Here is a 14611-nt window from a genome sequence, read left to right on the forward strand (position 1 = left end):
TGTTGTAACTTCCATGAAGTCCGGGAAGCACCTGTTAGACTCTTGGAATATTGAGATGGAAATCCCGGATAAAAGTCAATGCCCATCTACTTCCCTGGACTCTGAATGGCATTTAGTGACCCAGGGGAAAAGGCCCTATAGTTGATGGGGGTCCAGGGAAATTCACCAGGGTAGAGGGGGTGGGGGCAACGTCGAGCAGCCCTTTCTGGCCATGAGCCGAAATATATGTCCCTTTATAGGATTAACGGCATTATATGCCGGGTTTGTGTTTGTGTTAAAATAATTGTGGTTTATGTTGTTTTTTTTTTTCCCTTGTTTCTTCTCCTTTTTATGTAAAATTGTTTGTGATTTATGTATCGATTGGCAGTGCAAAGATGGGATACGTTGCTTACAGGCTTTAATATGGCAGAAACCTGATCTGGTGGGGGTCCAATCCCTCCACAGCGTGAACCCAAGGACAGATGGTTTATAAAATTGTTGCAATAAATGTGAAGGGCCTAAATAGCCCGTTCAAGAGGTCCATGCTGTGGAGGGAAGTAGAGACCATGAAAGGGGACATAGTCTGCGCAACCGAGACACATCTCCTAAAGGAGGATGCGTATAGACTTAAAAATACTCATTTTCCACACATTTTCCATTCTCATTATGCGAAAAAACAGAGAGGTGTGATGGTGGCAATTAGGGATTCGGTCGTATTCCAACTGATCGAATCCATAGTTGACCAAAATGGACGATATATTATCATGGTGGCATACGTAAATAGCGTGATTTTTACCATGGTATTTATATATGCCCCGAATAGGCACCAGCTACGTTTCTTACGTAATTTGGTGACTAAGGTGAATGTGGTTAGGAGGGGTCTGATCCTCTGGGGTGGAGACTTCAACTCTATATTGGATCCAGTGATGGATTCGTCATCAGGGGTTGGAGGGTCCATCCGGGGTCTCAACTCCCTCTTATTGAGAGAGGATCTTTATGATGTTTGGAGGTTTCATCATGAGGGAGAAAAGGATTTTTCCTTTTTTTCAAATGTCCACCAGACATACTCCAGGATTGACCTTTTTCTGGTAGATCGCCACTTGTTAAATATAGCAGTATGCTCATCTATAGGGACGATTACATGGTCTGACCATGCGCCCGTCACCTTGACAATTGGTGAGGATTTTAAAAGACCTCTATGCTTTCTTTGGCGTGATAATACCTATTTATTGGAACATCGTAAATATGGTTTAACGCTGCAGGAGGGTTTAAAGGAATTTTTTCGTATTAATGAGGGATCAGTATCTAATCCTTTTTCTCTCTGGAATGCCCATAAGGCCTATATGCGAGGTTTACATATTAAAATTGGTTGTATAGCAAAGAAAGAGAGAGAGGAACGGACAACTGCCTTGACTCTACAGATTAGGGCTTTGGAGTCCAGTAACAAAATGAACCCCACTGCCACTATAGGAACTCAGTTGCAGAATTTACGCCTTCAATTGAAGGAGCATTTGCTTTATGGATATGAGAATGATCTAAAAAAGAGCCGTGCGTTATATTATGCCCAGGATAATAAATCGGGGAAATTATTAGCCCACAGATTAAAGGAGAGAACTACTAAAAATAAGATTCCTTATATAACGTCAAAATCTACGAATAAAAAGATCATTGATCCCCAAGGTATAGCGAATTCTTTTCAGAGTTTTTATAAAACCCTCTATAATTTAGAATCCCTTCCGGACGTGTCTTCTGTAGACTCGGTGGCCATGGATCAGTTTTTAGATTCCATTGACCTCCCGAGTCTTACTGACGCCCAGTTAGAGAAATTAAACTCCCCAGTGACAGAGCAGGAAATTCTCGAAGCTATTATGACACTACCGAATAATAAAGCACCAGGGCCAGACGGCTTCTCAAATACATATTATAAGTTATTTCAAAGAGAGCTTTCCCCTTATTTATGTCAGATTTTTGGGGAAATGGTGAGTACCGGTCGTTCTCCAAAAGAGATGCTGGAGGCGAGGATAGTCACCATCCCCAAAACTGACCTTCTTTCGGATGATGTAAGGGGTTACCGTCCGATATCATTGCTAAATACAGATGCAAAAATCTACGCAAAAGTGTTGGCAAGCCGTCTGGCTCCCTGTATTACTGCTCTTGTCCATAAGGACCAGGTTGGATTTGTAAGAGGTAGGCAGCTGCAAGATAATACCAGGCGGACATTAAATATCCTGGACTACGTCCAGAGGGGAAAAATTCCAACGCTTTTGGTTACCCTAGACGCCGAGAAGGCGTTTGACCGCATTAATTGGCGGTTCGCCTTCTCGGTGCTGGGGAGGATGGGATTTACGGGGGCAATCCTGGCGGCTATCAGGGCACTTTATACTCAACCAAGTGCCAGAGTATGGGTCAATGGGGCACTCTCAGACCCTTTCGATATTAGCAATGGTACCCGCCAGGGTTGCCCCCTGTCCCCCTTGATATTTGTTTTGACTATAGAGCCCCTGGCTCAGGCTCTTCGCCAGTGCCCAGACGTGAAAGGAGTTGATATAGGGAGTATAGAACATAAAATCAGTCTATACGCAGACGACATCATTTTGACGTTGTCTACTCCTCAAACGTCTTTAATAGCTGCCATGGACGTTATAACCCGATTTGGAGATCTCTCATTCTATAAACTAAATGCTCTTAAATCTCAGGCTCTCCCAATAAATATCCCTCCTATGCAGATGAAGAAGCTGAAGGATACTTTTGAGTTGGATTGGCAAAACAACCAAATTAACTATTTGGGTATAAAGCTTACAGCATCATTTAAGAGGCTGTTTGTAGTAAACTATGTCCCATTGTTAGGGCTCTTAGAGAAGGACCTTGATAAATTGGCTAAATATGAGGTGTCTTGGGTGGGTCGTATTGCATCATTCCAGATGTTCACCCTCCCAAGACTCCTGTACATATTTAAGACATTACCCATTATACCCCCAAGTAGTTTCTTTCAGAAGTGCTCTAAATTGATTAATGCCCTAATTTGGAAACGACATAAACCGAGAATAGCAACTGCAATAATGCAGAGACCTAAACTCCAAGGGGGATTGGGTCTTCCGAATATTCATGAGTACTTCCTGGCTTCGCAGGTATCACAGTTGAGGGAATGGTGGGTAGGTAATTATGCGAAACAGTGGGTACATATAGAAGCAATATTATCCCCTGGTAGTAATTTAAAAGCTCTCTTGCTTGCAGCTCTGCACCCGACATTTATTTGGCCACCCCTCCCGTCGTTAGTATTCATGGCCTTGAAAAGTTGGGTCCGATTTCATAAATTGTGTACTTTGGAGTCGGGATCCTTCCCGCCCAGTTCCCCAGCGACTGTACTTAATTTTCTTATTCCGAATATTTCGGTGTCGTCTTGGGCACGGGGCGGATTGGACCTTCTCTCCAAACTATTTATTTCGGATACCCTTTGCCCCTTTGAATATCTTCATGGGCAGTTCCTGATTCCACACACAGATTTTTATAAATATTTGTGTATTAGACATTTTTTTAAAACTAACTGTCCGTTTGATCTGGTGTGCAATCGGGAAGTGTTTAGTCTGTGGGCATTGGCTTCGCCACAATGCACACGACTGCGGCCTCTGTATATGATGATGGGGGATAAGGGATTATTTGTTAAAACGACCCCGCTGCTTGCATGGGAAGGAGATTTGGAGTTGGTGTTCACTGATGAACAGTGGTCAGTAGCCTTTTCCTGTATAAAAAAAAATATTAGATGTGCTCTCCACTATGAGTCTCTGATGAAGACCATATTAAGGTGGTATTATACACCAGATCGCCTGAGTCATATATTTCCGGATCTCTCATGTTTATGCTGGCGGGGATGTGGCGATAGGGGCACATTGTATCACATTCTATGGTCCTGTCCGAGGCTGCAAGATATTTGGAGGGCTACATTCTCTCTCGCCTCGGATTTGCTGGGACGCCAGCTCCCGCCATCCCCCTCATTAGCTCTTTTATGGATTGATCTGGTTGAGATACCATGTGAGAGGAGGGTGGTCCTGGGACACCTTTTCCTTTCAACCAAATTGGCCATAGTTAAAAATTGGAAATCACGGCATGTTCCTTGCCTAACGGAGGTTATCCGAAGGTTAAACTCTACTTATATATATGAGCGTGTGCTGGCGGGAGCTGAGGAGGCTGCTGCGAGGTTTGAGAGGGAATGGGGCATATGGAGAGCTTCACCGCTCGCAGTACCATAACCTGTCTGATACAATTAAGTATATTATACCTGTGTAATCGAGGTCCTGCACATGGGCGTATATCTGGAAAAATATGCCTGCGCAAATGTACCCCAATAATTGCACTGTACGTCTGTCGTATGTTAGTATGTTTTTATGTTCTTTTTATGATGTATTGTTAGTTATTTTCTTTATTTTTGTCCAGTATTTCGTTGTGGCACGTATATGTTTTACCAACGTCGCCAACATGATTATGTATGGTGTTAACTATGCAGCCACTTGTGTTTCTTTAATGATAACAATGTATGTCTTTTCTAAAACTAATAAAGAGTATACAGTAGGTGTGGGTGAAGTTGGTCATGGCGGTATAGAGCCAGCAGGGTCACTGGTTGTAGGCTTGTCTGAAGAGGTGGGTTTTCAGGTTTCTTTTGAAGGATTCGACGGTAGGTGAGAATCTGATATGTTGGGGTAGCGAGTTCCAGAGTGTGGGGGATGCACGGGAGAAATCTTGGAGGCGATTGTGGGAAGAGGTGATAAGTGGAGAGGAGAGAAGGAGGTCTTGTGAGGATCAGAGATTGCGTGTGGTATAGAACATGTCCTGTCTTATACTGCATCGTGTGAATCGCAGATCCATTGAAGTCAATGGGTCCGCACAGCAGTGTGGGGTGCACACGGCTAGTGCCAGTGTTTTGCGGAACTGCTGTTTGAGGTCAACAACAAGGGCATGTCCATCACACGTTCATGTGAATGCCCCCTTAGCTTTAACAGAAACATATTGGTCTCAAACAGGGAGCTGAAATGGTGGTTATATTTATTGTTACCTAACCAGAATCCGACTTTGGTCCCTTTTGCCCCTCAGTGGAAGTGATTCTGAGGTTTCCCTCTATCCAAATAGAACATGTGTTTATCTTTGTCTACTTTCAATCACAGCATAACATTTGCTGTTATCATGTGACATAACCTCAATAATTTCCAATTTGTTATATGTCATGTACATGTACATGATGTACATTTCAGTGGAAGTTATCTTACTGGTGACTGTATTTGTGAGTTTTCTACTCCCTTCTGCTCCTCAACTGTGAACAGGAAGTCAGTTTTTCTATTCATTCCTATCAGACTCATATTGAGGCTCCCATAGGAATAAATAGACAAACTGACTTCCTGTCCACACATAAGATGCTGTGTCAGCTGGAAATCCAGAGTGTTAGTCACTATGGGATCTATTATTGTGCCACAATCTGGGGCTTCCAGGGAATTGTCTTGTATTATAATAGTAATATCTAATCCTGTACCCATTGGAGTATCCTCTAGCACTCTGGTGAGGTAAACCAAAAGGAGAAAAAACTGGAACTGCATATAGCTTTTGCTTTTGGGCGCTGCTCGGCTGGATATATAACGCAGAAGGTAAATTAAAAAAGTATTTATTTGTCTACGCGTTTCGAGGGAATTGGACCCTCTTCCTCAGGACAATCAATGATACAATACAAGACAGTTTGAATTTATTTATACACTTATTTTTGGCGCCTTACCTCGATTGTAGGGGGCGGGGCTATGGGCGGAGTTAATATAAATAAACATGAGTTAGAGTAATCAATACTATATCAATCTAGGTAAAAACAGAAGTAGGCACACTTCACACAGACGTCCGGTAGTCAATGGGGAGGAAGATATGCACCGATAATGAATATAAACAGAGAGCGGCGGAGAGAGGTCATGCTTCGGGACGGGTTGCTATGCCCCGCCCACTTTGTGACGTAACACTAAAGGGGTGGCTAGGTTTTACTCGGTAGATGGAGCGCTGGGAAGCGCTAGACTATACAGAGTGGTGGGACACGCCCCCCCTCCCTTGCCACGTGAGCTGACGGGGTGGGCCCCAGGAGATGCCGTTCGGTCCTGTATAACAGTGAATAAAGCGCTAAAGAGCGCTGAGCTGTCCAGAGTGGTGGGGAAAAAAACACATCTCACCTCCTGACATGTAAGCTAGTGGGGCGGGGCCCAAAGGATGCTTGATGAGTTCCTGGAACCTAGGCTGCAGCAAGGCACCCCCGGTCGCTGGTCCATCTACCAGCCAGGCTCGTCAAAGGTGTTGTGACTCTTCACAACACACTCTGGTAAGCGCATTATTTTTGCATCATTTTAACTATTTTATACTGTACTACACATTTGGCGCTGCCTTCTCTCTTCTCCCCTCCCCTCTAGCACTCTGGTGAGACATTCTGATCCTTTACACCTTGGAGGATCATTTGGTATTCTATTAGAATAGTCTGACCTTATATCCACTGGAAGATCCTCTGGTTCTTTAGTGGGACCGCCTGGCTCTGAACCTATTGGAACTTCCTCTGGTTCCCTAAAGAGACAGTCAGGCGATGTACCCATTGGAGGATCCTTTAGTACTCTAGTGAGATAGTCTGACACTATACTCATTGGATTGTTCTCTAATACTCTATTGGAACAGTCAGACCCTGTACTCTGTGTCCATGCCTCTTGCCTGTGAAGTTCATCTTGTCGATGATTTTCTGCTAATGACTGAGAGAAAAAAAATGACTTTTCTTTTCAGGTCACATATAAACTTTGTTATGAAGGAACAGAGCATTTTGGGTCATTGTCCCGGAAGAATGGCTGCACATTACGGGAATGATCATTCTCTGCAAGTGTCTGTCCTTTCAACAGTAATCTTCACTAAACACATTTCTTCCCCGTTACACCGAGCTGAAGCTACAGAAGCTGGTGTGTGTTTAGAATAACCATGGTGCCAAGCCATAATGAACTCACTCTGGGAAATGTAATGAGCTCCGGTTCTGAGTGAGTTTAATTCTCTCAGCTTGTTACACTTAATAGGAAGAAAAATCATCTTTGAATCTTTGAATCATTTAAAAGCCACAGAACACACTTAACAAGTGGTTCATTCTAGTTGTTAAAAAACTCCTGGGTCAAATACTGCAAGGTCTGATGGAAGCACGTGACTGTGAGTCATTCACCCACTATATAACAATATAGTTGTACGGGTTTATTAGTACAGCTATGTCAAAATACATTGAGCACAATCTTGAAAGTGAGAGCAAGGATATATGTCTGGTGTTGAAATTTTTTAAAGGGGTTCTCCAGGACTATAAAATCAGGGATGCTTTATTCCAATGCAGTGCTCTCGGTGCATTTAAGTGCTCACTTGCATATGCATTCAAAATACTTTTTTTTTGAGAATTAAGAAGATAAGTGAAATTAATTATTGTGTCAGGTTTAACCATAGGTTATTCCTTGCCCCCCCCCCCCCCCCCCGCTGATTCCCCGGGTCTGTACTAATGAGTGTTGGATTATAATTGGGGCTGAGGTCTTTGGGTCTGCAGCCCCGAGCACGGCATCGCTGGGGGACCCAATGCCGACTCAAATGTCCACAAACTACGACGGGGCAAGGGAACACGTGTTTTCGGGCCTCCCTGGACACAATTCTATCATCCGACATGACATTGTCACTAAGCCTCTGGCCAGATTCCGGTTGAAACCATACTGGGTGCCTAAATCGCGGTGACAAGCCATCTCGGAAGAAGTGCAGCTGATGTTACAGCTAGGTGTCATTGAGGAGTCAAAAAGTGAATGGACCAGTTCGATAGTCTTGATACCCAAGCCGGACAGGACGTTACGATTCTGTAACGACTTCCGCAAACTTAATGAGGTTTCCAAGTTTGATGCATATCCCATGCTCCGAGTGGATGAGCTTATTGAGAAGTTAGGCCAAGCCCGGTATTTTTCTGTTTTGGACCTCACCAAAGGGTACTGGCAGTGACCCCTGACGAAGGCTGCCAAAGAAAAAACGGCTTTCATTAGACCAGAGGGGCTGTATCAGTACAAGGTATTACCCTTTGGTCTACATGGAGCTTCCGCCAAGGTTTCAAAGGCTATTGGACATTGTACTCCGTCCACATCATCGGTACACTTTGGCGTACCTGGACGATATTGTTATCCACAGTACCGACTAGGAAAGTCACCTACCTAAAGTACAGGCTGTAGTGGACTCCCTTAGGAAGGCTGGCTTAACCGCTAACCCCAAAAAAGTGCGCAATAGGGTTAGAAGAGACCCAGTACCTGGGGTATGTAATTAGGCGTGGAATTATCAAACCTCAGGTGAACAAAATGTAGTCAATTCGGCATTGGCCCCTACTCGGCAAATAAAGTTTTTCCTGGGAATGGTGGGATACTATATGAGATTTGTCCCCCACTTTGCTACAGTGGCCGCACCTTTGACAGCCCTTTTGAAGGGATGCAAGTCAGTGATGGTCCACTAGGATGAGCAGGCTGAAAAGGCTTTCTCCACTTTGAAGTCAGCCCTGTGTGGGTCCCCGGTTTTGATGACGCCTGACTTCAAATGGGATTTTATAGTGCAGATCGATGCCTCCGAGGTAGGTCTCAGTGCTGTACTGTCTCAGAAAGTCAACGGGGAGGAGCATCCCATTGTCTTCCTCATCTGGAAGCTTACCTCAGCCGAGACCAGGTATAGTATAGTGGACAGAGAGTGCCTGGCTATCAAGTGGGCACTCGAGTCTCTCCGCTATTATTTGTTGGGGAGAAAGTTTTGTCTGGTGACCGACTACTCCCCTCTCAAATGGATGAGACAGGCCAAGGACAGAAATGCTTGGGTCACCCGATGGTTTCTGTCTTTGCAAAATTTCAAGTTTTCGGTGGAACACAGGGCAGGCCGGTTACTAGGAAACGCGGATGCCCTATCCCGGGTACAGTGTTTATTGGGTTTCCACCCCCTCAGGGTTGAACAAAGGGGGGAGGTATGTAGGAAGGAACAAGGGGTCGTCATTGATGGTCGGTACATGTCACCGAGGTTCCTGGTGAGGTAAGAGACGTTTTTTCTCAAAGTGTCAGTTTGCAGATTGCAGTCTGACACTTCAGCTGTGTTAGTATTAGCTGCAAAGCTAAAAGGGGACGGCTCTTATTGGGAGTATTCAAAGTGATGGGTGGGTGGCTACTCCCCACGTTCCAGGCCGGGTCTTGGTTTGGGATATAAAACATAGGCAGCACTGTCAGGTGGTGTATATGACTCATCTCTGACAGTGGAGCACTGCCAGTCTCTGTGTTGGAGCTGTGGAGATCTCTGCGCTGAGGTCTGAAGACCGTGTGTCAGGCTAGCAGGCAGCCTTACAGCCTGCAAGTGGACTTTCTGAAGCTTAGCATTCAGCCGGGTCTTAACTGGCACCCAGGATACCAGGTGAACGTTATTTAATTTTTTCTGTGTGTGAACAAGCACCAAGCCTGAAAGGGGACTGTTGTGTTATATTATGAGTGTGAATAAACACTGAAGATTGATTTAAAACCTGGTCCGTTGCCTCTATACTGTGTCCACTAACCTGTCTACCAGAGTGAATCCCCACTGACCTCATAAAAGGGTATTGGCAGGTGCCCTTAACAGAGGCTGCTAAAGAGAAAACTGCCTTCATTACACCGGAGGGGCTATATCAGTACAAGGTGTTACCCTTTGGTTTGCATGGCACCCCCGCCACTTTTCAACGGCTCATGGACATTGTGCTGCGTCCACATCGTCAGTAGACTTCAGCTTACCTGGACGATATTGTCATCCCCAGTACCGATTGGAAAAGTCCCCTACCCAAAGTGTAGGCTGTAGTGGACTACCTTAGGAAGGCTGGGCTAACTGCTAATCCAAAAAAATGCGCGATAGGGTTAGAAGAGACTAAGTACCTGGGGTATGTCATTGGGCACAGAGTTATCAAACCACCAAGTAAACAAAATAGAGGCGATTCGGAATTGGCTCCAACCTGTCACCACTAGGCAAGTAAAGTCGTTCTTGGGAATGGCAAGCTATTACATGAGGTTTGTTCCCCACTTTGCTACAGTGGCCGCGCCATTGACAGGGCTCTTGAAGGGACGCAGGTCGGTGATGGTTCGCTGGGATGATCGGGCAGAAGAGGTGTTCTCCACTTTGAAGTCAGCCTTGTGTTGGTCCCCGGTTTTGGTGACACCTGACTTCAAGCGGGAATTCATAGTACAAACAGACGCCTCCAAAGTAGGCCTTGGTGCTGTACTGTCTCCGGAAGTTAATGGGAGGAGCATCCCATTGTCTTCCTAAGCTGCAAGCTTACCCCAGCTGAAACCAGGTACAGTATAGTGGAGAGAGAGTGCCTGGCTATTAAGTGGGCACCCGAGTCTCTCCGCTACTATTTGTTGGGGAGAAAGTTCCGCCTGGTGACTGACCAATCCCCTCTCAAGTGAATGATACAGGTCAATGAGAGAAATGCCCTAGTCACCAGGTGGTGCCTGCCCTTACAGAACTTTAAGTTCTCCGCAGAACACAGGGCAGGTCTCTTGCAGGGAAACGTGGATGCCCTGTCCCGAGTGCACTGTCAGGAGTGTGTTCACCCCCTAAGGGTTGAACAAAGGGCGGAGGTATGTAAGAAGGTACAAGGAATTATGGTAGATGATAGGTATGTGTCACTGAGGTTCCTCTCCTCGGTGGAGTAAGAGACAGTTTTCTGTGTCAGCAGCAGTTGCTGTTTGACACCTTACTGTCTAGTATGGATGTAAATAGCTGATCCGGGATGGCTGTTACTGGGAGTAATCAAAGTGCTGGGTGGGTGACTACTCCCCACGGTCCAGGCCGGGTTTTGACAGGCCTATAAAAAACAGCCAGCAGTGTCAGGTGGGTGGATTACTCCTCTCTAACGCTGGAGCTATGTGAAACTCTGCTGAGATCTGAGGCCTGTTTGTGGGCTGAAAGCTGAAGACAGTGTGTCGGGCGAGCAGGGCGCCTAAAGCCTGCAGGTGGACTTTCTGAGGCTGAGCATTCAGCCAGTTATTGATTAAACACCCAGGATCAAAGGTGAATGTTTTTTCTGTAAGAACTGTTTTGGGTGTGAACTAACACCAATACTGAAAATGGACTGTCATACTGTGAACCTGCAACTAGTGTGAATAAACACTGCAGTTTTTGAGTTACTAACGTGTCTTTGCCTCTATACTGCACCCGCTTGTCCTGTCTATCAGAGCGAATCCCCACAATGGATATCCTGCACTTAAGTCAGTCAAAAACAAGACACATTCAGCGCACACCAATCACACACTGGATACATGTGGCCTACAAGAAACGTATACATGGGTCACAAGCCACTGATGCATATGTCACATGCTGCACATACAACACTGATACATAGATCGCATATAGCACACATCAATCACACATAGGAAACACGCAATGCACACACCAAGAAATTTATGCCTAACCCTATTAAGTGTAGCACACTTAAAGGGGTTAAAAGGGGTTGTCTCACATCAGCAATTGGCATTTATCATGTAAAGAAAGTTAATACAAGGTACTTACTAATGTATTGTGATTGTCCATATTGACTCTTTTCCATCACATTATACACAGCACGTATCCATGGTTTTGACCACTCTGCAATCCAGCAGCGGTGGCTGTGCTTGCACACTATAGGTCAAGGTGTTGGCCTATGAGCATTTCCAGCCTTTCCCTATAGTGTGTAAGCACGGCCACCACTGCTGGATTACACAGTGGTAATAACTACGGATACGTGCTGTGTATAATGTAATGGAAAGGAGGCAACATGGACAATCACAATACATTAGTAAGTTCCTTGTATTAACTGCATGATAAATGCCATTTACTGAAGTGAGACAAACCCTTTAACCCCTTTAAGCATAAATGTCTGGCAAGAAATTTACCAAATCTTAACCTCCTCAAATTGGGTTGTCCTACCATAATGACCTATTGCCTATCTACAGGATAGGTGATAAATATCAGATTGCTTGGGTGTGACTGCTGGAACACCCACTGATCATGAAAAAAGGGGTCCTGAAACATTCAATTACATTACCGCCAATCTATGTAGACAAGGGTCTTAAAGGGTTTCTACCATCAGATTTTGACATATGTAGCTGACTGACACTAGCAATGTGCTAGTGTCAGCAGTACATAACAATCTTTTTTGTTCACTTCTGTATGCGGCCTTTCACCTAAAAAACGTACTTTTATCCATATGCTAATGAGCCTCTAGGCCAGGGCTGGCCAACCTGCGGCTCTCCAGCTGTTCTAAAACTACAATTCCCACCATGCCATGCTGTAGACTGATAGCTGTAGGCTGTCTGGGCATGCTGGGAGTTGTAGTTTTGCAACAGCTGGAGAGCCTCAGTTTGGCCAGCCCTGCTCTAGGCGCTATACGGGTGTCGATTCAGCACCTAGAGGCTCCTTCTACTGACCATTTTCGCCGCCCATGTAGTTCTTCTAGCCCGCCCTGCAACTATTGATTTTTTTTTTTTTTTACATAATCTTTTTTTTATTTCGATTTTATAAAAGCATATACAAAAATCACAAAAATACTGAAATCCATATTACACCAAAGAATATTATAGTAACATTTTACCCCAAAAAAACACCCCCCGCCCTTGGAGAGAGAGAGAGGGAAGAGGAAAAGGAAGAAAACAAAACAAACAAAAAAAAAAACTAAACATCCGGCCCTAGTATAACCATTTTTTCCATATTTCATCAATTTTTTCTGTTTTTTTCAGTAATATCTCTTTATCACCCGTTCCACCTTAATCAAATTAGCAACTGCTTCTCGCCACTGTCCCACTGTAGGGGGATCTTCATTTACCCATTTTCTTAAGTATGAGTCTAGCTTGAAATAGTACTTTACCCAAAGCCAATCATGTCTCTTTATTTAACTTCAGATGTTCAATTGCCCCTAATATGCAAACTACTGGGTCTTCAAAAACTTGAACATCCAAAAATACTAATACGATCTCTGCTATTTCTTTCCAGTACCTAAAAAGTTTAGGGCATCTCCAAAAACTGTGTATAAGATCTGCGTTCTCTCCCCTACATTTTGGGCACTTATCAGAAGTTTTCACACCCATTCTCTTTAACACTCAAGGAGATCGGTGTAGCCTATGCACTATAAAAAACTGAGCTATCTTATGTGAGCCCCTTTCCGACACCATTGTATAACTTCTAAGAGCATCTTTCCATTTTTCTTCCGTAAAAGACAGAAGTTCTTTTTCCCATTTTCCTCTAGCAAGTATTATAATCCGTTTTTCTTTCCTTCCATCAAAATCCCATATCTTTTTGCAGTTGTTCCTCTTTTTTCTCCTCCATTGGTAAATTTATCTATTCTATCTGATTTTTCCTTTCTGTATTTATCTAAATGCACCGATGTCTTCAAAGCATTTTTAAGCTGGAAATATTTATAGATATCCTTTTGGGGGATCCCAAACTCCCTAACCAAGGTATGAAAATCCTTCAGTTTATCTTCCTCAAATACTTGACCTAAATATTTCATCCCCTTTTTTCCCAGTCTATATAAAACCTAATCGTTTGCAACTCCTTTAAATTAAAATTTTTCCAAATAGGTGTGTACTGCAAATAACCTTTAATCTCTAATATTTTTTTAACTTCCAACCATATATACTCCATTGCATATATACTCCATTGAATTCAATATTCTATTTACTATAGTATTTTTCCCCAGTGTACCTGACTCCAATACCTCTAAGTGATTCCATTCCACACTCCAACCTAATTTATTTAATTCCTGCCTTCCCACTAAACCATTCAAACTGCCTTTTATCTGACTATATTGTGTTATTAAATAATAAAAAAAAACTGTTAGGAACAGCTAATCCACCCTCTCTTACTGGGAGCTGAAGCACTTCTTTCTTTATCCTAGGGATAGCACCTTTCCAAATAAAATCTCCCATTAGACTATCTAATAACCTAAAAATCTTCTTCGGCAACCTCAATGGGGCATTTTGTAGGTCATACAGTATTTTTGGGAGAAAAATCTTTTTTATTAGGTTTACCCGACCCTGAATTGACAACGGTAATCTTTTCCAAATATGTATTTTAGTTCTAAGTTCTTTTATTACGGGGGAGTACATTTAACTTTTCATATTTTTCTATGTTTCCGGAGATTTGTATACCTAAATATTTAAAACTCTCGTGTTTCTCAAGCACATGCACCCTTGAGTCCCTCTGTGATTGCCCATCTCCTAATAACATCATATGGGATTTCCCCCAGTTAATATTTAAACCAGAAAAAAAAACGAACGTATCTATTATATCTATTACTCTATTAAACTGATCCCCAGTATTGTGCTTAAATAATAAAATATCGTCAGCGTACATTAATCATTTTTTATCTCCTTCCACATATTGAAAACCTTTACACTCCCTTTCATTTCTTATTATACTTGCCAAGGGCTCAATTGCAATAGCAAATCGTAATGGGGAGAGAGAGCATCCCTGCCTAGTGCCCCGATGAAAGGCAAGAGGCAGGGACAAGCTCCCATCCACCATCACCCTAGACCTCGGATTGGAATATATAAGTTGGATCCATCTTATAAATCCCTCCCCTATACCAACCCTTTTCAAAACT

This window comes from Bufo bufo, chromosome 1, assembly GCF_905171765.1.
Source record: "Bufo bufo chromosome 1, aBufBuf1.1, whole genome shotgun sequence".
NCBI classification, from domain to species: domain Eukaryota; kingdom Metazoa; phylum Chordata; class Amphibia; order Anura; family Bufonidae; genus Bufo; species Bufo bufo.